General features: G+C 45.4%; 1 protein-coding gene across 2 annotated transcripts in view; it reads left to right on the forward strand.

Annotated features, from left to right (window-relative positions):
* The first annotated feature begins 11,097 nt into the window (after positions 1 to 11,097).
* Positions 11,098 to 23,551, forward strand: part of HTR4 (5-hydroxytryptamine receptor 4) — a 208,492-nt gene continuing 196,038 nt past the window's right edge. For both annotated transcript variants that reach the window (XM_084635834.1, XM_084635835.1), the window contains exon 1: positions 11,098 to 11,330. The gene's annotated coding sequence lies outside the window, so the exon portion shown is untranslated. The remainder of the gene's footprint in view (positions 11,331 to 23,551) is intronic.

Below are 23,551 nucleotides of genomic sequence, written 5' to 3' on the forward strand. Positions count from 1 at the left end.
CAGACACCCAAACTGAATGATCCTGATTCTCTATCCTGCACAGTGGAAAGTCTTGAGAAGTTCTTCTAGAGACCGATAGAGAATCTCCACTGAAAAGAATGGGAGCTGGATGCTGCAAGATCAGCGTGGTGAGACTAGAAAAAGCAAACTCATTGAGCATCTGGTAGGGAATGCAGCATGCAGGCAAGAGTCTGCCCCCTGCTGCCTGTCTATCACTTACACTCTCCAACCAAACCCCCTCCTAAATGAAAACTTTCCTGCAGGAGAACAGAGACAAAACAAACTCAGCTAAAGTTTCTCTTGAAAATCAAAGCTCTTAGCAAACTTTCCTGGCTAAGGAGCGAATCCGAGCTGGCACTGTGGGGGCTCCTTTCATTTGACTGCGTGACTCACACAAGCCGGCTAACGGGGTGTTTAATAAGCTAGCAGCTGAAAGAACAATGTGTGTGGGCTGCAGAAACCTTTTCTCCCTTTCTTCTTTCATTTTTTTTAAGTGCCTATGATACAATTCCCCCCCCCCCTTTTTTTTCTTTCTTTTTTTTTTTTTTTTTACTCCCTGGGGAATTGAGAAAATCTAATCTGGAAGGGTTGATGGCTTGGGTGCAACAGTCGCTCTTTGGAGAGATTGACCTCTTCTCACCAGTCACAACAAGGGTTACTTTTTGCTGCCTTGAGAATGGAGAAGCTAGGGTAGCTGGTGCTTAATTGCCCTTGGATCTGTGGGATGGAATTCATCACCCTGAAGTACAGAGGGTAAGGTGGGTGCTGGTACGATATGCGTTTGTAGGGATGCCCAATGCGTGCACACGGACACACTCCGAGAGCATGAGCGGCATGTGCACTCACAGCGACAGCCCATACGCATGATCAGATAGGAACCCTATTGTGTGGGCATACACCCACACTCACGCCCAGACACACACAGCAACTGTCCACCCGTAGAACACACAGCCCTGCTGTCCCTTATCTTAACCAAGGGAGCTATCTTCCCTCCCCACCATTTCCCCTTTCCTTCAAGCCAGGCTCAAATATCTCAGCTGCCTCTGATTTCACAGCAAAAGTTTGGCCTCTTCTTTCTCATGTTGGTCCTCCCCACTCTCCCACCCCCTCATATTAGCCAATGGTGCAGAGGAGAGGGAAGGGAAGGGGTTTACAGAGAGGGGCGATGGGACCTGAAACTCAGAAAACATGTCTCTTCTGAAACAAAGGCTGAGCTTCCTACTATAACGAATTATCTCTTCTAAACCCTTGAAGGATGGGGCAACTTTTAATCCCCAGTCTGACAAAGGCCACGGCTGGGCCTGATTACCCACTGCCCTCCCTCAGAGTTAGCCCTCTGACAGCTGTGCACAGGGAGTTCAGAATGGGGGTAAAATGCTACCACATTAGATTGATTGGTTTGGTGGCTGAACCGAAAAACCAGAAAATCTTTTAGTTTTGGGCCCATCGGAAATGCCAATTTTTAATTTTTTCTCAATGAAACAACAACAAAGAAAACGAAGAACAAATCCAAAAAAATGTTTTGGATTAAACGATGTTTTTCGTTTGATCCAAAATTAAACATGTTCAATTTTCAGAGTTTTTTTACCCTTTTGTTTTTGGTTAAATCTAGTTAAACTTCCAAACAAACCATGGTTTTGAAATGAAACGTTTTGATTTTTTCTGGGGGAAAAATTACTCTTTTTTTGTCAGCTGAAACGATTCACCAAACTTGAGCAGAATTCACAAACAGGTTCAGTTATCCTGAAACTGCATGGCATGTCAGATAAACTATTAGCTGAAAAAATTTACCCAACTGTACCCTTTTACCCAACATGCTGGCAAAACTTGTAATTTTGGGAAACACCCCCCCCCCCCACCGTAGGGTGTGTCCCAGTGTAGACATTGCAAATTCATTTGAGAATTTATAACTTGGAGCAGCAATACCTCTTCCCCCTGTGCTGAATTGTGCCTTGATATTAAGGTACCAAGAACTCTGAGGAAATAATAAGACACATTTAGCTACAGCTGGTTGAAAAAGAGACAAATTTTTCACAAAAAAAGTGAAAAGATTGTCTGTTTCTTCATTGACAGATGTTGAAATTTGATACCAGAGCTATCGCCGCAGTACAACTGTGCATCGGTTTCTCCATCTATAAAATGGAGTGGGGAGGTATAAGACTTAATTCATTCACGTTTGCAAGACACTTTGAGATCCTAGGCAGAAAGGGGTTCTAGTAAATGCCAGGTATTTCTAAAGAACAAACTGCATTTGTTTTCTTCTAACTTTGCAGCAGTTTGGAAGAATTCTCTCCTTATTGGACATATTTTTGGTCTAAGGAATGCAACACCACAGAGACATCCACATGTCATCTGGTCTCATGCCCTGCTGCATCTTCTCTCTTTAGTCTCACTGAGCTGTTTTTTTTAAAAGGCACTGAATTGGCATGTTAAAGAGACAAAAAGAAAATGTGTTTATAGGCACTGTCCCCAAATGGTGACTGACCACCTATTTGCATACATGCTGCCTAGCAACATTACCTAGCAATGCCATGCTATGAGGATGGAAAGCAGAAAATGAGCTGAAGGGACACAGAAGCACAATGTTTGCCTGCTGGAAGATACGAGGGTCTGCTCAGATTTAGGAAGGATTTTTTTTTCAGCCCTGACAACCCCCTATCCCAGTGCATACATTCGTAATGGGTTGTTTGACACATGGCTTGCTTTCTATTCACACATTGTAAATGGAGAAAAAGGGAATCTTAAAATTTGTTTCCCACAAAGAATGAAAGAAAGAAAATTTTGTTACTATGTATGACATATTTAATACTCTGACTACAGGACTCAGGGAGGCAGGAGTTCAAGGTCTATTCCCAGCGCTGCCACTAACTCACTGCGTGAGCCTGGAATAGCTTCTTGATGCCTCAGTTTCCCCATTTATACTCATGAGGTAATAAATACTTTTGAAGGGCCACTGTGAGGATTAGTTCTTTAATGCTTATAAAATAATTTGCAACCTTCAGATGGAAGCCGCTAGTGAAAAGCAAGGTATATATTATGAATAATTATTGATACACTATTAATACAAATTCTCACCTGTAAAGCAGAAAGGCAGGATTTAGCATTTTCTAAATTTGGATTTTAGATTTGTATTTCCACATAGCATTACAAATACAGTATGATGAATTAGCACCGCTAATTGTTCTCCTGGTAAAACGTGACAAGTCATCCTAAGGTAGTCTGAGGAAACTGACCTTTCTGATAATCTGCCTTATATCACACAAACTGCACACACATGCTAAACACACACTGACCACACACACATATCAAACACACACATGCAAGCTAAACTCACTCCGCCCTCCAAGTATATACATGTAAACTAAGCACATTGAGCACCCATGGCACAGTTGGTAAAAGGTCCAGGTCAAGAAAGAGTAACTGATGAAGAGAGAAAACTGCATTGAACTAACTGAACTCTTGCCAGTGGAGACAAAGTAGCAACACAATTAAGAAAAAATAAAGGTATTTTTCCCCCAGCACTCCCTCATCAGTATCAGGAATGTATTTGGGTCCAGTCTAAATTGATCTAAGATATGCTGATGAGAATGAGCCCCTTGCACCAGGAACAGAAAGGCTGCCATGAAGTTACATGTATCAGATGTAAAGGTGATACCTGGATACAGGAGATAACAGGAGCTATTTCATCCCTTGAAACCTCATGTCCACCTAAGTTACTGCACACAAAAGTTGTGGAGGGAGAGTTGTTTTTCCTCAGACTCCGGTCACCTCATTAGAATCAACACATCTTTTGAAAATGTTGCCCCCAAACACTGAAAGCAAATTGGTCTGGCTGTTTCCAAGGGCACCAGTTCCCCAGAGCCAAACCCTTTTGTGCTACTCTAATCTTCACCACCAACATATGGCCATTCACCACCTTGACCACTTGTGTTTTGGACCACTCCCTTGCCCTCTTTCTGCAGACCGTGAGCTGTTGCCTAGGAACTGTGCCCTGTTTTCTGTTTGGAAAGCACCTTGCGTATTGTGGGTGCTACTGGAATGAAAAAGAAATACTACTACTACTAAAGTATAGAAAAGAAGATAGTGGTAGCACAGAGACTGTAATGCACCTGAAGGACTGAGCTGATCCCAAACTAGAACGTTTGGTCTCAACACTCCTGAACTCTGATGGTGTTCAAAATCTAAACCCAGAACTAAATCCACATTTTGCAAATGGCTCATCTCTTTCTAATGGACTAATCCCAAACCCAGCTGAAACCTAATGGCCCTGAATGTTGGGGTATTCAACTTCCAGATCTGGACATTGCAACTTGGGCCTGGACTCATGGATGGGCCCAAGAACAAACCCTATTCAGAGGTAACCTCCAAACCGTTGGTTTGGAGTGAGAGGGCAAGGAAGTGTTAAACCTTAAATTGGATTCAATATTTTAATCTTGGATTGGACTAAAAAGGAGGGTGCAATCTTGTTCGAGGCAGGGGAATGGATCTAATAGGTCATATAAACCTATCAAACCTCCTATATTCAGCTTTTTCTTTTTTGGAAAAAGTAACCCCAGTAACCAGGCAAAGGAGACTGTGCTGCTTTCAAAGGGAACATGCCACACACATAAAAAAAGCCAAGCCAGCCAAGTCAGTTTTATCTTCCTTTCTCACATCTATGATTGAGACCACAGCTAACAGGCATGCAAAACGGCAACAGAGTTACAACCCCAGCAGCAAAGACAGAATTCCATTGAGGACTGATTGTGACTCAGTCTCAATGAATCATATCAAGTTTCCTTAAAACTAGAGCCTTGATTTGTTATTATTACAGAGGAAAAAACACCCCCCTTTACTTTCCCGCTCTGTATAATCCTGTCAGGTTTTTCTTTTTTCTTTTTTTTTTTAAATTGAATTAATATTTTGGCCTCATGTTCATGCTGGACACATTTATAGTCTGGGAGGGAATTTGCATTAAAACAAGGCATGATGCAATACACCAAGAAGCATGACGAATTAGCATGCAGCACTCCCTGTTCTTAGGATTTGTGAAGGTTCCAAGGTACAAGACTCCTGTGTTCTTTCTCCTATCTGCAGTGGTCTTTTCACCCACGTTATAGCATGCACTTCAGTATAGCTAACAGTGCTGGGCTCCAATGAACAGTTTTGTAGCAAGGTAGTGCTCAACTTCCACTCTACTCCAATCAATCAGACATCAAGGAGTCAATACCCATGTGATAAGATAAGATAGGTAAGATCCCATGGGATGCAAGTGTAAGGGAAAAAAACAACTGAAGACAGTTGGCAGTTTTTCAAAGAGACATTATTAAGAGCACAAGAGCAAACTATCCCACTGCGTAGGAAAGATAGGAAGTAAGGCAAGAGACCACTCTGGCTTAACCAGGAGATCTTCAATGATCTAAAAATCAAAGAAGAGACTTACAAAAAGTGGAAACTCAGTCAAATTACAAAGGATGAATATAAACAAATAACACAAGTATGTAGGGATAAAATTTGAAAGGCCAAGGCACAAAGCGAGATCAAACTAGCTAGAGACTTAAAGGGAAACAAGAAAACCTTCTACAAATACATTAGAAGCAAGAGGAAGACTAAGGACAGGGTAGGCCCGTTACTCAATGGCGGGGGAGGAGGGAACAATAACAGAAAATGTGGAAATGGCAGAGGTGCTTATTGACTTATTTGTTTCGGTTTTCGCCAAGAACGTTGATGGTGACTGGACATCTAACATAATGAATGCCAGTGAAAATGAGGTAGCATCAGAGGCTAAAACAGGGAACAAACAAGTTAAAAATTACTTAGATAAATTAGATGTCTTCAAGTCACCAGGGCCTGATGAAATGCATCCTGGAATACTCAAGTTGCTGACTGAGGAGATATCTGAGCCATTAGCAATTATCTTTGAAAAGTCATGGGAGACGGGAGAGATTCCAGAAGACTGGAAAAGGCCGAATATAATGACAATCTATAAAAAGGGAAATAGGACAACCCAGGGAATTACAGAACAGTCATCTTAACTTCTGTACCTGAAAAGATAATGGAGCAAATAATTAAGCAATCAATTTGCAAACATCTAGAAGATAATAAGGTGATAAGTAACAGTCAGCATGACTGAACAAATCTTGTCAAACCAACCTGATAGCTTACTTTGACAGGGTAACAAGACTTGTGGATAGTGGGGAAGTGGGAGATGTGGTATCTGTACTGTTTTCTTTTTACTTCAACATCATCTTAATAAAAGCTTTTGATACTGTCTCGCATGACATAAACAAACTAGCGAAAGGCAACCTAGATGGAGCTACTATAAGGTGAGTGCATAACTGGTTGGAAAACCATTCCCAGAGAGTAGTTATCGGTGGTTCACAGTCATGCTGGAAGGGCATAATGAGAGGGGTCTCGCAGGGATCAGTTCTGGGTCCAGTTCTGTTCAGTATCTTCATCAATGATTTAGATAATGGGATAGAGAGTACACTTATAAAGTTTGTGGACAATACCAAGCTGGGATTGGAAGGGGTTGCAAGTGCTTTGGAGGGTAGGATTATAATTCAAAATGATCTGGACAAACTGGAGAAATGGTCTGAAGTAAACAGGATGAAAGTCGATAAGGACAAATGCAAAGTACTACGCTTAGGAAGGAACAATCAGTTGCACACATACAAAATGGGAAATGACTGCCTAGGAAGGAGTGCTGTGGAAAGGGATCTGGGGGTCATAGTGGACCACAAGCTAAATATGAGTCGACAGTGTAACACTGTTGCAAAAAAAGTGAACATCATTCTGGGAAATATTAGCAGGACATGAGAAATAATTCTTCTGCTCTACTCTGTGCTGATTAGGTCTCAACTGGAGTATTGTGTCCAGTTCTGGGTGCCACATTTCAGGAAAGATGTGGACAAATTGGAGGAAGTCCAGAGAATAGCAACAAAAATGCTTAAAGGTCTAGAAAACATGACCTATGAAGGAAGACTGAAAAAAACTGGGTTTGTTTAGTCTGGAGAAGAGAAGACGAAGAGTGGACATGATAACCGTTTTCAAGTACATAAAAGGTTGTTACAAGGAGAGGGAGAAAAATTGTTCTTCTTAACCTCTGAGGATAGCACAAGAAGCAATGGGCTTAAATTGCAGCAAGGGAGGTTTAGGCTGGACATTAGGAAAAACTTCCTAACGGTCAGGGTGGTTAAGCAGTGGAATAAATTGCTTAGGGAGGTTGTGGAATCTCCATCATTGGAGATTTTTAAGAGCAGGTTAAACGAACACCTGTCAGGGATGGCCTAGATAATATTTAGTCCTGCCATGAGTGCAGGGGACTGTGGACTAGATTACCTCTTGAGGTCCCTTCCAGTCCTAGGATTCTATGATGCAGGAGAAGTCTGTCCTGTACATTTCTCCATTAATGACCCGCACTGACACACCAACCCTTCTGTTGCCTTTGGCTAACTGGGGAATATCTTCCTCTTCCAATTTGCTGTCACTCACACACTAAAGAATCACTAAACACTTTGCTGCCCCTAGGTGACCTGTTGGTTTTGTCTGGATGGGAGGACTGGCCTTGCATGTGGCTAATTCCTATTGTGCAGAATATTTACCCTCAAACATCTTTACCATAATACACACACACAGACAAAAAGGATCAGATGTGAACAATGGATGTAACAGAGATAAAAACAACGAGGGTCCAACTCACAGCCTGTCTGCAGAATGGGTGGATTCTGCCTTGGGAACTCAGAACAGACTTTCAATAGCACCATTAAAATCAAACTTAATTTGCGTGATGTGAAGAATTTCCCTTGTCACCCAGTTGAGCTCACAAACACCTTCACGCCGAGTACAGGAACCAATAAGAGATTTGTCAATGTAGGCTCTATTCTGTACTCTAATCTCTTAGGCCTGTTGAGGGTCAGCCTCTAAAACATCAAGAGGACTTGGACCACCCTCTGAATTAGACTCAAAGTTTCTGGATCCAAATCAGGGGGTTCACGATTTCAGAATGTATTTCCCTTTATCTTTCTGTCCTTCTGTCTTTTTTCCTATTCTCTTATTTTTGGAAATAAACCAATAAAATATAAATAAAAAAGTGTATTTCCCTAAAAACATCCAGGGACCAGTAGAGTTGATCAGAGCTTTGAGTGTTTTGATGTGATGCAACAAAGCAGTGTTTGGTAGGGATTTTCTTTAATGTAGTTCCAACTCCCTAATTCATCAATCCCCAGTCATCAATTTAATGTTATGGATTAGGGTGAAAGAGGACAGGATCTCATGTACCATAGTGTTGGTTGCAGAATAAGAACATAGGCAGATAGATAGAAGTGATTTTGATTTATGCTACAGGTAGACAGTTACGAATACCAGAGTTATGAACTGACCAGTCAACCACACACCTGATTTGGAACTGGAAATATGCAATCAGGCAGCGGCAGGGAGAAGAAAAAAAAAAAAAAGATGCAAATACAGTACATTACATTGTGTTAAACGTAAATTACTAAAACAAAAAAAAGGGAAAGCAGCATATTTCTTCTGCATAGTAAAGTTTCAAATCTGTATTAAGTCAATGTTCAGTTGTAAACTTTTGAAAGAACAACCATAAGGTTTTGTTCAGAGTTACGAGCAACTTCCATTCCCGAGGTGTTCGTAACTCTGTGGTTCTACTGTATATATGCTCCTGATCCAGCAAAGCATATGCTTAACTTCAAGCATGTGAGTAAATCCATTGACTTCAACAGCACCACTCATGCTTAGAGTTAAGTCAGTGTTTAAATATGTTGTTGGATTGGGACCTATATGCTCTGAGGTTTGTCATTTTATTTTGTCAGGCTTACACTTACGGACAGTAGTCCTGTGGTAGTGTTGCAGATATTGTCTTAGCAGCAGCCTTCCTGCTGTCATAATTGTTCTATCAGGCCTGTCAGACAGTATGCCGTGGAAGGTATCTACTCCATTGCAGGAGGAGATCACAGTGAGTGGGGTGTGTGTTGTGGTGTGTGGGGTGCAAGAACAGCAGTATCATGATCTATCAGTAGGAACTAAAACCACAAGATTGAGGCAAATAGATGTGGGATTAATATTAAAAACAAAAGCTATGATCACGAGCAGCACTGGAAGCTCATAGTACTGGGAAGATACAAAATGAAATCTCTGTTCAGAATTCATTAAAATTAACCTTCAACTTTGGGAGGGCTCCTCTCAGGCCTGTATAGACCAATGGATAGAGCCTGTGCTGTGGGGCCAAAGTTTGACAGAATCTGGTCTGTGGTTAGAGACAGCATTTCTTCCTGGATCCAACCCTGCAAATAATTTTCTTAACACATAATATATTATTATTCTTAATCTTGCATTTCATTACTAAAGTGACTAACATCTAATAAATGTATGTAATGAACAAAAATAAATTGTATCGTAGCCTTGTGTGTCAGATTTTGTGCAACTAGGTTGTTAGAGCTGGTGGAAAAAGCTGACAAATTTTCACAGACCATTGTTGAAAGTTTTCCATCCAAATCTCAACCATTCTATGAATGGGTTGGAAAAGGGAAAGGATGAAAGATTGAAAAAATTGGGGGTTTTCTGTGAAAAATGTTTGTTGTATTTTGGAAAATTTGAAAAAGTTCAACCACCATTATGTGCTGTAATGTGGTAGATAACCTTCCTCATAAACACAGGCACCTTTATAGGCTGTCCATTTTCCCATACTGAGAACCCTAAATTTTCACTTTGGTGTAAAATCCCCTTTTATATCCCAACCTAAGTGGCATTCTGAGTATCCAAAAGCTTGACTGGAACACCCTATTACAGCGTGGTCCTCCTCTGAAGAATGCCTGTATTAAAATGGCACCTTTTTTTTACCCTAATCCTGCAGTGGCATCTGCCTGAACTCAATTAAGCTCCTTGTGGGGTCTGGGGTCTGCTTAGGTTGATGTCATCATGGCAGGACCACGGTCTTATTAAGAGACCTGTTCTCATTGTGTATCAGAGTCCTATCTGCTGACATTCATAGTAAAAACCAGTTGATTCAAAGATAGAGTGTGCTTTGGATTCTGACCCATCTTGTGCATGATCAACAGTAGGGGTTACTAAATTCCAGGTAGTCACAGCTGGATAAGCCTGTTACTGGAAATGTGATTGCACAGGTATCACTTAGGGTGTAATCTGAAGACCACACAGTTACACAGAGATAGCTGTGGCCCTAATATGTCCTGAAGAGTTGGAGATACTGGTGATGATAAGCTAGGTGGAAGGACTGCAGCTTGACATCCAGAGCCCAGGCTGAGTCTGCAGGGCTGGCGGTTAGAGAAAACAAAATTTCCTTGGCAAACAGAGCTGATTTGGATTGAAAATCACTGAGACAGTCAACAGGAGCCTCACGGTCACATTTTCATAGCCAGGTCAGACAAGAACAAGTTCTCCCTGTTTGAAAGCTGCACTCCCTGTTATACATGCGCTCACAGGGCAGAACTGGGATCCTGATCTGGGATTGTGAAGACACCCTCGTTTAGGGCGCTCACATGCGGGGTTTTGGCTCAACCCTGTATTTAAGTGAGCATTTTCAAAATTCAGAGCAGGATTTAGGTTCAAATTTCCAACACCCGGAAGATGCAGGAGCCTGTGGAGCCGGAGGCCCACTTCTCAGCAGGCCATAGAGCTAGTTCCATGTATGACATCCGCTGAAGATCTAGCCCCGGCTTAGGGTGATCTGGCTACTCCGTGTCCGTCTGTCTATCTTCCTCCCTACTACAGAAACGTCAGACTCGTCTTCCAAAGGAAGGAGGAGAGCTGGGCAGCAAGTGCTAAGCTGTCCGCAGGACGCCGCAGGCAGGCGGGGACTTCCCCAGCCAGTGACCCGGCAGTGTGACGGCTGAGAAGAGTTGACGCTCTCCGGACACGCAGCGAGAGACTCCCGTCCCCAGAGCCCGGCTGGAGCAATGAGGGCACGGCCGGGTGCGCGAGGCCCGCTCCGCACCGCCACTGCCCGTGCCGCCGCTGTCCCGCCTGCCCCGCTCCTCCCGGCTCCTCCCTCGCTCAGCCGGCGGGCGCGGCTGGCAGGCCGCCGGCCGGCGCTGATTGGCTGCCTCTGAAAGGCGGCGCCGGAGCATCCAGGACTTAGGAAGCCCGGGGAACCGGCGGCGCGGTCAGCCGGCGGGGGAGCTGCTGGTCCGTGCGCTCGTGGCTGGCCAGCAACTTGGCTGGGAGCGGGGCCAGCGAGCGGCGCCTGCCCGAGGGGAGCGGGCTGTGGGACAGGCCGGGCAGGCAGCCAGCCAGCCAGCCAGCCCGCGGGAGGATGCAGACGGCCGCGTAGGGAGCTGGGCCATGCCCCGGGGGGCCAGGCTGCGCACACGGCAATGGTAAGGCGCCGCTGCCCTGCCCGGGGTGCAGCCCCGATCCTGCCAGGGTCCCTTAGTGAGCGCCCGGCCCGCGGAGACCTGCCTCCCCGAGGGGCGCGAAGGGCCGTCGGGCTGTCGTCGGGCTTTCTCCGTCTGCCCCGCGCGCCGGAGGGGCAGGGATGCGGCGTGGGGCCGGAGTGGCTCCGGAGGCAGTGGCGGAGTCTGTCCGGGGCACGTGCTCCGAATTAGACTTGGGGTGGCGGGACTGTGGGTGTGCGGCGGACAGGAGGAGCTCTCCCACGGGGGCAGACTTTGAACTTGGCCACCTGCCGGGTCAGTTCCGCGTCCCTTTCACACTGAGGAACAAACACTCCATCCTCCGTGGGGAGGGCAGCTCCCTCCGGCCCGGGCAGGGGGCCGAGCCAGTGCGCTCCTGGGGCATTTCCACCTCCAAGAGTTGCGGCAAGACAACTCCGCTTTGTAGCTCTGATTCCGGCTCACGCGTGCATCCCCCGATTGATTCACGGCAGGAGGATACAATACAGAGAACTAATGCTCGAGGGACGAAGAAGCACAAGCCAGGAGCTGTTTTCAGCCGGCGTTTGAGAGCAGGGCTAGGCTCGCTGAAGCGGGGAACTAGGGGGAGGGCTGATCCACCACCTGGCAGGAGCTGTAGAGGAGACGGCTCTGGCCCCAGTAGTGACCAGACTGCGTGGAGAAGTGGCCCGTTCGAGTTGGGCAGAGAGTAGGGAGGAGACTGGCTGGTGCAAGCCCCGGAAAAAGGGGGCCACGGTTCTCCTTGCCACTTGGTGCTACTCAGCAGTGGCACGGACGTTGGAGAGAAGGTGTCTCTCTCTCTTGCGCTCCGGCTTCTAGTCTTATCTGAGTCCGAGGGTGAGAAGTTGGTGCATCGCCTTGCTCTTGGAGCCTGCGAAGCCCTAACCGCGGGTTGATTTCCTTGCAGCGTGAAGCAGGAGTGTAGCTGAGCCGTGAGGGAGGACACTGTCCTTGATCAGAATGCCATAGGCAACGGAGTAAATGCCTTTACGGGGTCTCCGTTGTTCCTAGCCTTAAAATATTCCATCAGTAGATGCACTTTGTCCAAGAGACTGTGGCTAACAGTCAACCCACTGCAACATATTGCCCTCTCTGCCCAAAACACCCCAGAGGCAACAAGTGCTTTTAGTCTGAGGAGCTCAGGGGAACACTTTTCAGTCTGACTGTGTTTGATAGGGTGTATTCTGAACAACCATGATGTTACTAATCTCTGATTACCGGCTAGATACCACAGCATGTGTTACCGGGCCAAGTTTATTATTATGAGGTTACAATAGCAAATCACCACCAGACTTTGTATATGAGTGTAATTCTTAAATCTCTAAGCTTCATGGGCCAAATTGATCTGCCAGGTAAACCCAATGAAGTCAGTGGAGTTACACCAAGAAAGAATTGATCTAATTTTGTCTGATTTTATTGGTCAAGGTTTATAGAATTGCATATGTAAAAATACTGTCATAGTGATTGTACATGCATAGGGAAAGCTATCTAATTAGTGATTGTCTGGGCAAATGCCTACAACTACAGGTGCAAGGTTTGTGTCTATAATTTTGGGCACAAACTTCAAATCCAGTCTATTGCTTATATGGTGCCAGAAGACTGACTTAAATGGCAAAGCAATAGAAGGTGGAAAGTACAAGTTTAAATGGCATGTACTACTTGATGGAAGGAGATCTCTCTAGCCATTTTGTACTGCCTTCGATCACCATAGTGTCCAGGTACCTCCCCCAGGTTAATGAATTGTTATAGCAACATCCCCTGGTACCCTTGACTTGATGTCACCGAATGTGTCTGCTAATATTTTCAGTCAGCTGGAATTGTTAGTAATGATCCACGTGAAGGTGAGGCACCTGTGACTGTCTGTTATCTGCCAACTGGCAACAGTGGTAGAGAATGCAGATGGTATATCAAGGAGTGTGCAGAGAAAGAGGGGTTTGCTGGGCTCTGCTGGAGTTGATAACCTTCATTTAATTAAGCTTATATTAGAATTGCTGTTGCTTGCTTGAGGGATCAGTGTTTTCTGGTGAGTAATGGTGCTATTGGAATTAAAACAGCTTTCTACTTTGACAATCACATCCACAGAGAAGGGCTTTCCATGGTGTTTGGATGTGATAGGGCAAACCTGTGGTCACTGCAAACTCCTGTGACTGAAGGCAGGGCTTAGTACTCTCCTCCAAGTCAGACTCCACATCACCAAGGACCTGAACTAAAGTCATGTGTGGGTGTCTTTCCATTTACTCCAGTGGGCTTTGGATCATGTCCTAAGAGCATGGCCGCTTCATGGATCTGAGCGTTGTGAAGAGAGAGTAACTATCTCCTTCCGTGGATGTTCTCTCTGTGAGAGAGACTGAATAGCTGGAGCATGAGGAGCCCCTTCTGGAGAGCAGCTTGAGAGAGGTTGAGGTTGAACTGGCAGTTTTCTTTAACCACAGAGCCATCTTTTATGGCTCCAAAACAACTTTCCCCCATGGAAAGTTCATAAAGTCTGAGGAATTAAACATGCAGCTGCATCAGTGCAGTCAGCAGAAGATAAGCTCAAGTTTATCAGGTCTGAGCACCGAAATGAAGGGGTGGCAGCTAACCTGGGTTGGCTCTGTGGAGCATGTGATGTCATGACTTCTTCATTTCTCTTATTTCATGGAAGGAAGTGGACAAAGCTTTACGTGAATATAATCTTGTGTTTAATGAGGGGACAATGAAAGATTTAATTACTCAATCACTTTGGCAGCTGACTGCAATTGCCAGGGATAGAGGAGACTGTGCATTGGTTTTGATAAAGGTTACTAGGTTTTATTGTTTCTGAATGATGACTCTGTTCCCAAATCCACTCCAAGGAACTGGCTGCAGTCAGGTCTGAGATTCAGTCCCTAATGAAGGTTGTCTTGCAGTCTGCATAAGGCTGTGAAATACCAAGGAACTGAAGAGTTCACATTGTACAGCACCTAAAGCCCACAAATGGGCTTGGCTGCTGCATCTCTTCTCCACTTTAAAAGCTGAAAGGACCACTGATCGGATTTCCCTGTAGCATTCCCTCCAGGAGGGGGAACTCACGCTATCCTCAGCGGTTAGCACTATAGCCTTTGTCTCACAGAAAAATGTGCATACACTACACATGTTGGTTGATTTTTAACTAAAGATTTGATAAACTTGTCAATTTCCTTTCAAATAGTTGATTACTAGGGACAGATCTAACTGTCTGTGATCCTCATGGTTTTGTAAACAATGACTTAAAAGTGAGAAGAGAGTAGTTCATGGACATCTCTTGCTCATTTATTCAAAATACCCTAGGATGTCTCCAAACAGTGCACTGAGCTAATGTATGCCAATTCTATTCCTGTATCCATTGCCCTGGTGTCTTCCCTCCCTTTGCCCCCCCCCCCCCCGACTACAAGGTGGTCTACATCCACCTGTCATCACTTGTACCTATTTAGGATCTCATGTGCTATCCTTATTCACGTTGTCCTGCTCTCCATGAGTTGTCCCTTGGAAATCTACAGGACTGCTTGGAGAGTCAGGTGCTAACCAACATGAGTAAAGGTGACAGAAGCAAAACCCTTGATTGTAAGCTCTTTGGGGCAGGGACTGTCCTTTATATCTGTACATAACCAGTGACCCCTTTTTACTGGGCTAAACCAATACATTTAAAACAAAGTTTAAACTTCTTCCCATGACTCATCATAAGCCTATGGAACTCAGTGTCACAAAGTGTTATTGAGCAAAGACCTTGGTAGGATTCAAGGAGCCAGATCCACAGCTGGTGTAAATCTGCAGAATGTCAATTGATTTCAATGGAATTGTGCCAATTTAAACCAGCAGAACATCTGGCCCAAAGAGTTTAGTAATGATTTATATGAATAATATCTCCAGCAATTGTAATCCTAGCTAGTTTAATCTACCACACCTATAAACCCTCATGTGTCAGGGCATAACTCAACCACTACTCTCCTTGGGGTTAGGAAGAAGCTCTGTAGACTGCTCCATAATTATCCACTTCAGATTTTCTTGCACCTCCCTCTGAAGCATCTGGTACAGACCACTGTCAGATAAGATAGCCGATTAAAGGGATCATGGTATGAGCCACTGTGACCATACCTGTGTTCCTTTGTTCAGCATGTTAGGTAATGTCCCAAACTTAAAAACAAATCTGCCTCAGAGGTCCCCAGATTCCAGGTAACATGGCTCTAGGGAAATGGGCTGTCTATTGAAATTAAACAAAGATAGATGCCTATCTAGAAACCTTGTTTTGCATTTTGTCACTATGCCTGGAAAAAAAACAACCTTGCTTAGAAAGGCAGTGGGACAAGAATACAAGAATTAGTCTAATGGAGGGAGTATTTCCATTTCTCCTAATAGTTGCTCTATCTTTAGATAGTCAGTTATATTTTAACTCACCCCCTTTCTTTGCCTCAGCTCTGCTCTCATCGATCTGATGCCCTCTTTTTTATGGCTTATGTAGGAAAATAACATACATAGTGGTAAAAGCGTCAGAGTCCTGTGGCACCTTTTAGACAGATGTATTGGAGCATAAGCTTATGCACCAATACATCTGTTAGTCTATAAGATGCCACAGGACTCTGCTGCTTTTACACATCCAGACTAACATGGCTACCCCTCTGATACTTGACATACACGGTGGTAATTTTTGAGTTGGATTTTTGTGAAAAGTGGATTCTAAAAGGTAGGAAGGTGTCCAGTTAATTGGATTGTGACCTATTGACTGCCACTATTCCATATAATCTTTTACCTAAGTTGCCGCTGGTGTAAATTAGTGTCCCTCCATTAGGGATAGGCTTAGACCCATATGCTCAGTGGAAGTCAATGGGACTTGTGGCAATATCCTGTCTGATACATTTTCATGCTAAAAATAAATATTGCAATGGTCTCTATTTTTTTTTCCTTGTTAGTCTCTGTTCCCTAGGGTGCCCTTTAGTCTCATGACACCTTCCACTACAAATGCCTTGGTTCTCCATACTGCACCAATGTGTGCATCATGAGGTGCAGTTTGGTGTGCATTACCTCCCAAGAGGTGGAGAAGGGACAGTCAGTAGCTTGGATAACATGAAACTGACTCCCATATTTTTGAAGCAGCTGACTTGAAATTACACAATGTGACCAGATTAATTAGACTTATTGTTTTAACAAATTTCATTTGGGGTGGGGGTGAATCCAAATGAATAACAGTGGTTGCAGACACATGAGTTACACTGGGAGACAAATCCAGCAGTATACAGTGGAAAGCAAATTAATTTGAGGAAAAGACAAATTGAACTTCGCCAGCTTTATGTAATTAGGGAAACAATTACAGAAAATAGCAGGAGGTGCAATCAGCAAGTAGCAGTGGTGGAGGCTGGGTGCAGGGTGACAGCTGTTCTCTAGGGATGTAAGTCACCCAATGCATAGGGGCACCATGAAGTAGATGCAGCCCCACTCTTGTCCTATTTTGAAGGCTTCTTAGGGGAGCAAAATGGCAATAGATCTCGTGCTGGGCCCCCTGCTCAGGAGTGACTTCCCTCTTGCATCCCTGTTGCAGTCTGACTTAAAAATGTTTATTTTTAATTACTTTTACAAACCTTTCCAGTTTAAAATGTTTGTTTTGTGCAGCATGGGCTGGTTTCAAAGCCCATTCATTGGCAACAACGGGAGTCTTTTTCTATTGACTTCCACATGCTGTGGATCAGGTCCTGTATTTCACATGGCTTACATACATGTTCTGTGCTCAGCATTCTGCTGGCACATCCACACATACTTTCTCACTCCACCTCACTATTCTGTACTCCTCATCATATGGCCTGACTTTCAGGCGTGCTCCGCACCCACCACTCCAACTCAAGTTAATCAGAGCTGCGTGGGCTCAGTAGCTCTGAAAATCACACCTGAACTGTCAGGCTTGTACACCCATCCTCTCCTGTTCCCACATCCACTCTGACTCCCCATCCTCTTCCTTGCACACCTCTGACTTGGTGGCCCACGTTGATCTTTGGAAACGTGAGAGCTGTCCAGCCAAAAAAAACAGTGCAAAGCTGCAGTCACAGCCAGCAAGACTAGAGTGCAGACCCACTAGTGCTCAAGGTTTATGCTGCAGCAACATGGTTCACAGCAGCAAGTGCTGGAACTGTTATTTCACAAAGAATTCATCCAAGCTTAGAAAAAGCAAAACAAAGAGACAGCATGGGGCAACAAAAAGGCATTTGCTCATTCCAGCTGCTCCAACTCAGTTTACTCAGTCATATCACTGTGGAAAGGCTCATTATTTTCTTAATTCCCCCCCCCCTCAGTTTGAGATGGTAAAGAGAAGTCCTGCCCTCATTACAGTTCCCATGGAGACAGATCTGATGCTGTACTTCAAAGAGGGGCTGGGCAGGCAGCTGGCATTTTTGTCTCCGCTAGCAGAACTCACTGTCTGGGAGGATCCTACTGCTTGGCTCTGCACCATCAGTTATCTCGGCAGTCTGTTGCTTCATCCGCTAACTAGGCTCCCTTAAAGCCAACTAGCAAACAGTAGGGGCTTTGCTGATAAGGAGGAAAAGATCCTGTACCTGTGCTATGCCCGAAGTTGATGTGAGAAAATTCCCACCTCTGTAAAGTGCTGCACATTAATTTGAATGTAGTCTGGTGCCTGGAGCACAGAACACAGATGTTGCACATTGGAGGAGTCCAAGGATATGTCTACACTACCCAAAAAAAGTGTGTACTTAATTCAAGTTAGCGAATTCTGCTTAAAATAGCTGTGAAGACACAGCAACTCCACTTTTTAAATTCAGATAAGCAACTTGAGTTCAATCACAGTCCTCTCTATAGGCTTTAACAGAAAAGGGGTAGACAGGGAATCAGAACTCCTGGCTCTGACACTGACTTCCTCTGTTGTCTTTGGTAAATCCTGTCTTCTTATTCTATCGGTATAATACGGACTTACCTCCCTCACAGGGTTATTGTGAGAATGATTACATCACCTTACCTCTGAATTTAGCCTGTAAATTCTAGAATACTTATCCAACTATAACACTTATGTCCATAAAATGTGAACTGGACAAATTTTGACATTGTCCCTTTAAATGTCAAATCAGCCACTCTAGTAGTGTAGGCATCAACAAAGGTCCTGCTGTTTTTTCCCTCCAGTAAATTAAAGCACCTTTCAGAGATGAGAGAGGATTTCCTGATGGCCTGCTCTGGGATATTCTTCCTCATCTGAATAGTCCTCCCTCATGCCACGAATGCGTAGAGTTTGGTGGGACTCATTGGCTGAGCAAGCATGTACAGGATTAGGCCCCAGGTCTGTAATTAATGCAGCAGCAGGAGGGGATCCAGTTTGATTTAATACAAGTCTAAACTTTTAGAAAGTTTGTGGAGTAAATTACTGAAATCTGCTGAAACACAGGCCCACTTTGTTGCTGCACTGGTTACAATTGTCATTGTTTCCATCATAAAATTTTCCTGAGGGGTGGGGCAGGGGGAAGGGGATGGTTTGAAAAGCAGCACAGCTGATTTCACTGAGATCAGGTGAAGTGGCAGACTGTTTCTTTTCATGTGTTCATTTTGCAAAATGTCACTTTAAACCCTCTTTTTTGAGGGGCAGAGGAGGATGGGTTTCAATAACTCAGAGCTGGACTCCAGGCTTAGCAAAGGCCCGGGAAGCCAAAATGAGATGTCTGTTGTGAGTCACATTAAGTTGCAAAATGTACATCCTGCTGAAATCCTTTTTATTCTGTCTTGATGCATGAAATGTTTGTCTTTAACAGGGGGTTCTTAGCCTCTTCCATACTGTGATACCATCTTGTAAGAGAATGGTTTGGCCAACCTCTCCTATATGTTTTGAGCCCCACTTCCCAGCGTACCCAGGAAGAAAGGGGGGAATGGTCACAATGCCCTTGGAACCTGATTGTGAGAACACCTAGTTTATAGAACAGGGAAGGTTTTGGTGAAACTCTAACATACTCTTCGGTTCCCAGATAAACCGTCCCATTGGTAATGGATACCTTTTGTGCTATATGCAAAGATGATGGGCCAGATGCTCAGCTGGTGTAAATTAGCATAGTGCTATGCTGATTTATGCCAGTTGGGAATATGTCTCAGTCTTTTTCAGATCATCTAGTCTGACTTCCTGCTTAAGACACAGGCTATAGAAGCTGAAAAATCTGTAAGAAAGACACACACAAGAAAAATTTAAATTGGCTGAGGATTTGGATCTAAAATGGCACCAGTGATTCATTGTAAATCAAGGGAGAGGGGGAATAAAAAAAAGAAACCAGTATTTGAAGAAGGAAATTTTCCTTTTAATAATTAAAAAAAAAAAAACCTGTTTAAAAGTGTACTTCACTGTGAGAATTTCCAGACAGCACATGTAAAAGTGTCTGGAAAGAGAATAAAAAGCAGCAACTTCAGGCAGTGGTTAGACCTCCCGCTCTCCTTTCATCCCCGGCACTACGCTTCACTTTAGACTTTTCCTTGGAGTTTTGCTTTGTGGTCAGGACTAGCATTTTTATTAGGTTTTGTGCAATGTTCAACTAAGCATTTATAAGACTATGAGAGCCCAGCTATATTGCATGAGGACAGAATCTGGCACCCTTCCCCATGTCCCACTGAAATCAGCAGGATGACGCCGTAAGGTGCTACTAGCTGGAGTAAAAGTATCCAAAGCAGGCTCACGGGGATAAGCAAAGCAAAAGATGGGACATTTTAGCCACCCAGTGTCCCATTTGCTGGTGTGATGTGCCAGACATCCGCCAGCACAGATGGAATACCTTGATATTCTGTTACAACCAAGGGCAAATGCTCAACTTAGGAAATGTTTGCAGCATGTGGGGCATCCCACAAATGCCTCCCCATGGATAGGAGTGGCAGCTCCTAGGGGACTTTGCATGCCTTGCTGGAGCCTGAAGGATGCTTTTGCTCCTCTCTGCTCCAAAGGCACCACTCCTATGTGGGCACCAACCTGGCAAATTTGGCTGACAGCCAGGTACTCGCAGACAGAGTGGCTTTGAGGAGAGCCATTAAGGAAGAAATGACTTGAAAATGCTGCTAGTTAATCCCCACCCAAAGCCATAACCATCCAACACAAGAAACCACAAACCAGGGAGCAAATGGAGATAGATCCTATTAGAGAGATTCTGAGGACTGAATTGGCCATAGAGGCTGAACTGCTCTTAACACTTTAGAAAAAAGAAAAGGAGGACCTGTGGCACCTTAGAGACTAACCAATTTATTTGAGCATAAGCTTTCGTGAGCTACAGCTCACTTCATCGGATGCCTTCCACTGAATGCATCCGATGAAGTGAGCTGTAGCTCACGAAAGCTTATGCTCAAATAAATTGGTTAGTCTTTAAGGTGCCACAAGTACTCCTCTTTTTTTTTTTTTTTTTTTTTTTGCAGATACAGACTAACATGCCGCTACTCTGAAACCTAACACTTTAGAATGATCCCTTCAGGGCAGGGGTGGTGATAGGGCAGTGGGTGGGAGGGGAGCTTCCTCTACTACTGCCTTTGTTGTACTTACTCTGTGGGTAGTGGACTTTGGCCTCAGTGGTTGTGATTCTAGAGCCTTTCAAAAGCACAAAACTCCACTGAAAAGGACAGTAGGGAAAGATGTTGGTTTCCGCTATTCTTAGGGAAGAGGCAGAGGCTGCAAAATGGAAGGAAGAGAGGCAGATAAGATCCAGAGCCTTAACTGGTGCTATGTAGATGGATTAGACAGAGAGCATTTCTCTTCTGTGGGATGCTTGGGAACAGCTGTTCTTTAACAGTATTGTGAAGAAGTGCTGACAGCCCTCTCCCAGCCTTTCACTTACATAGGGGAGCTCTTCCTAGAAAGCAGGACAAGATTTTTACACAGGAAATATATTCCTGGACAGCTCTCTTCCTTTGCAGAGGCTCTGACATCTGGTGGGCAATTGGACATTTTCCGTATTGCACCTGTCGCCTGACAGAAATCAGATGTTTAACTGTTTGTCAACTGTTAATCCAGTGGGATGGAAAAAGAAGATGTTAATAGGGCAGCTTCCTTTTCTGGAGAGTGGCAACGACCATAATCTCCTCCCTCCCTGGGATGTTTACAAAGCCTAATGAATTAATCTTTACAAGGGCTCTATTGGTGCAGAGTGATATGTGCGTGCTGAGAGTTATGATACTCCCTGTGCTCTAGCTAGGAGGATGGAAGCCATGTGTCTGATTGGGTGTGGGGGATGTAAATTGCATTTCTTTGGGCCAAAGAAGTCCTGATCTTCCCCTCCCTCCCCCCAGGAGAGCATTTCTCCAAGAGAGGTCCGGTGGTGTTACCAGGTACAGGAGCTGTTAGTTTTGGGGGCAGGGTGAAAACTGAGAGAGGATGCACGCATTGGTGCCCTCCATCTAGCCAGAATTGCCTACTTCCCTGGTAGGGTGGATTGCATCTGCTCTCCTCTGCTGCAGCCTCCTTCCCGGGTGAACTACCAGCCATCGGGGGCCCTGGGTCAGGGTGTACATGGCAAAAACTGGTTTGCACCTCAGTTGAATCTGTCCCTCTGTCATTTTCTTCATGAGAAACCTTTCCCAGCATCAGTATCGATGTGGACCAAAAGAGAATTCGGCACTAATCAGTAGTAAATCAGCCCTTAAACCCCAGGAAATACATGGCTTTGCAGTGCAGCTGCTTCTACTGCTCTGGGAGGGACCCTCTGGCCAGGTGAGCTACCCACCATGAAAGTCCAGAGGTAAAGAGAATGTCTGGAAGAACAAGCCCTGTGAAGTTGGTTGCAATATTTAACTGGTCATGCATAGGGTGACCAGATGTTCTGGTTTTTAAAGGGACAGTCCTGTATTTAAACCCTCCTGCAGGTGGCCTGACTTTCTTAAACAGGCATATTGGCTGATATTTTCTGTCCCCCCACGTCCCCAACAGTGTTGGTGGGCCCTACTGGTGGGGGATCCAATGATGGGGGGTGAGTGTGCAAGGCTGGTGGTGGGGCCCTTAACCTGCTTCCCCTCTCGCTGTCCTCTCCCTGCTTTGCCCCTTCACCCTCAAGCCCCACTGCTCCTCCGTTATTCCCCCATCACCAGGGCGCATCCCGTCCCACTCCCAGCATTGTGCAGAGAACCAGCCCCTGGTCAGCACGCTCAGCTCATGAACAGCCTGGCCGGCAGGCTCCTTCCTTCCTTTCCCCACTGCCTCTGGCTGGGCCAGCACGCCTGGAAAGCCCAAGACTCTCCAGCCTGCAGTGCTGGCCAGGAGGAGCTGAGCCTGCATGTGCCAAAGCCACGCACAGTGCTGGGACAGGGAAGCCTCTCTGCCTCAGCTAAACTCTGGAGGGGGAGGGGAGGGAAAGCAGTTTCCAGACTGTTCATGCCCCAAACCTGTAGGCTCCATAGCAGCCCCCGGGGCAGGCGCTTAGCACTCTTTTCGCACCCCTGCCTCCTGGGTCTTGCCCCCAGGGAGTGCAGGGCAGCTCCGTCCCCTAGGCACCCTCCCCTGCTGAGCCACGTCTCTGGCTGGGTTTGCTGGAGCCCTGCAGTCAGGTTCCCTGGGCCCTGGTGCACAATGCATTGTTGGGGCTTAACCCCTTCCTGCCCATGCTGTAGTGGGGCGGAGAGGGGGACAGGAAGTTGCTGGGTTATATTGGTGGCCAGAAGTAGCTTGGAAGTGTTAGCTGGCTTTTGACACTGTGCAGGCAGGAAGGGACAAGCTGCTTCCAGCTTCACAAGCAGTTGAGGGAGGAGGGAGATGAACTCTGCACAGACACAGGCCAAGTCACGGCTCCGCCCCTCCCCCACTCCTGCCCTGCAGCAGGAAGCAGCTCCCATCCCTTCCTTCCCGCACAGTGCTGAAAGGCTACTGCTGGCCACATTCTGGTATGAACTCTGGCAGAAATCTGAGGATGGGATCTTGCATCCCCCCCTCCCCACCATGTGTTGCCTCAGGAAGGTGCAGTGCCAGGTACCAGGAGAGGCAGGTCTGTCCTGGGGACCCAGTCAGTCATGGAGGGTGGAGAGCACCAGGCAGGGAGGGTCAGGTGTCGGTCAGTCACCCCTCCCTCTGTGAGAGAGGTGTATGGGAGTGTGTGTCACCCCTCCCCGGGTGTATGTAGGGGCTAGGGGTGTGTGCCACCCTTCCCCATGTGAACCCTAAAGCAAGAACAAAAAATAGTCTCCAGGAGACACCACTGTGTCTCAGAAAACACATACAATCTGCACTGAACACAAACTCGCTGCTGGCCTGT

This window comes from Lepidochelys olivacea, assembly GCF_965140295.1.
Source record: "Lepidochelys olivacea isolate rLepOli2 genome assembly, chromosome: 8".
NCBI lineage: Eukaryota > Metazoa > Chordata > Testudines > Cheloniidae > Lepidochelys > Lepidochelys olivacea.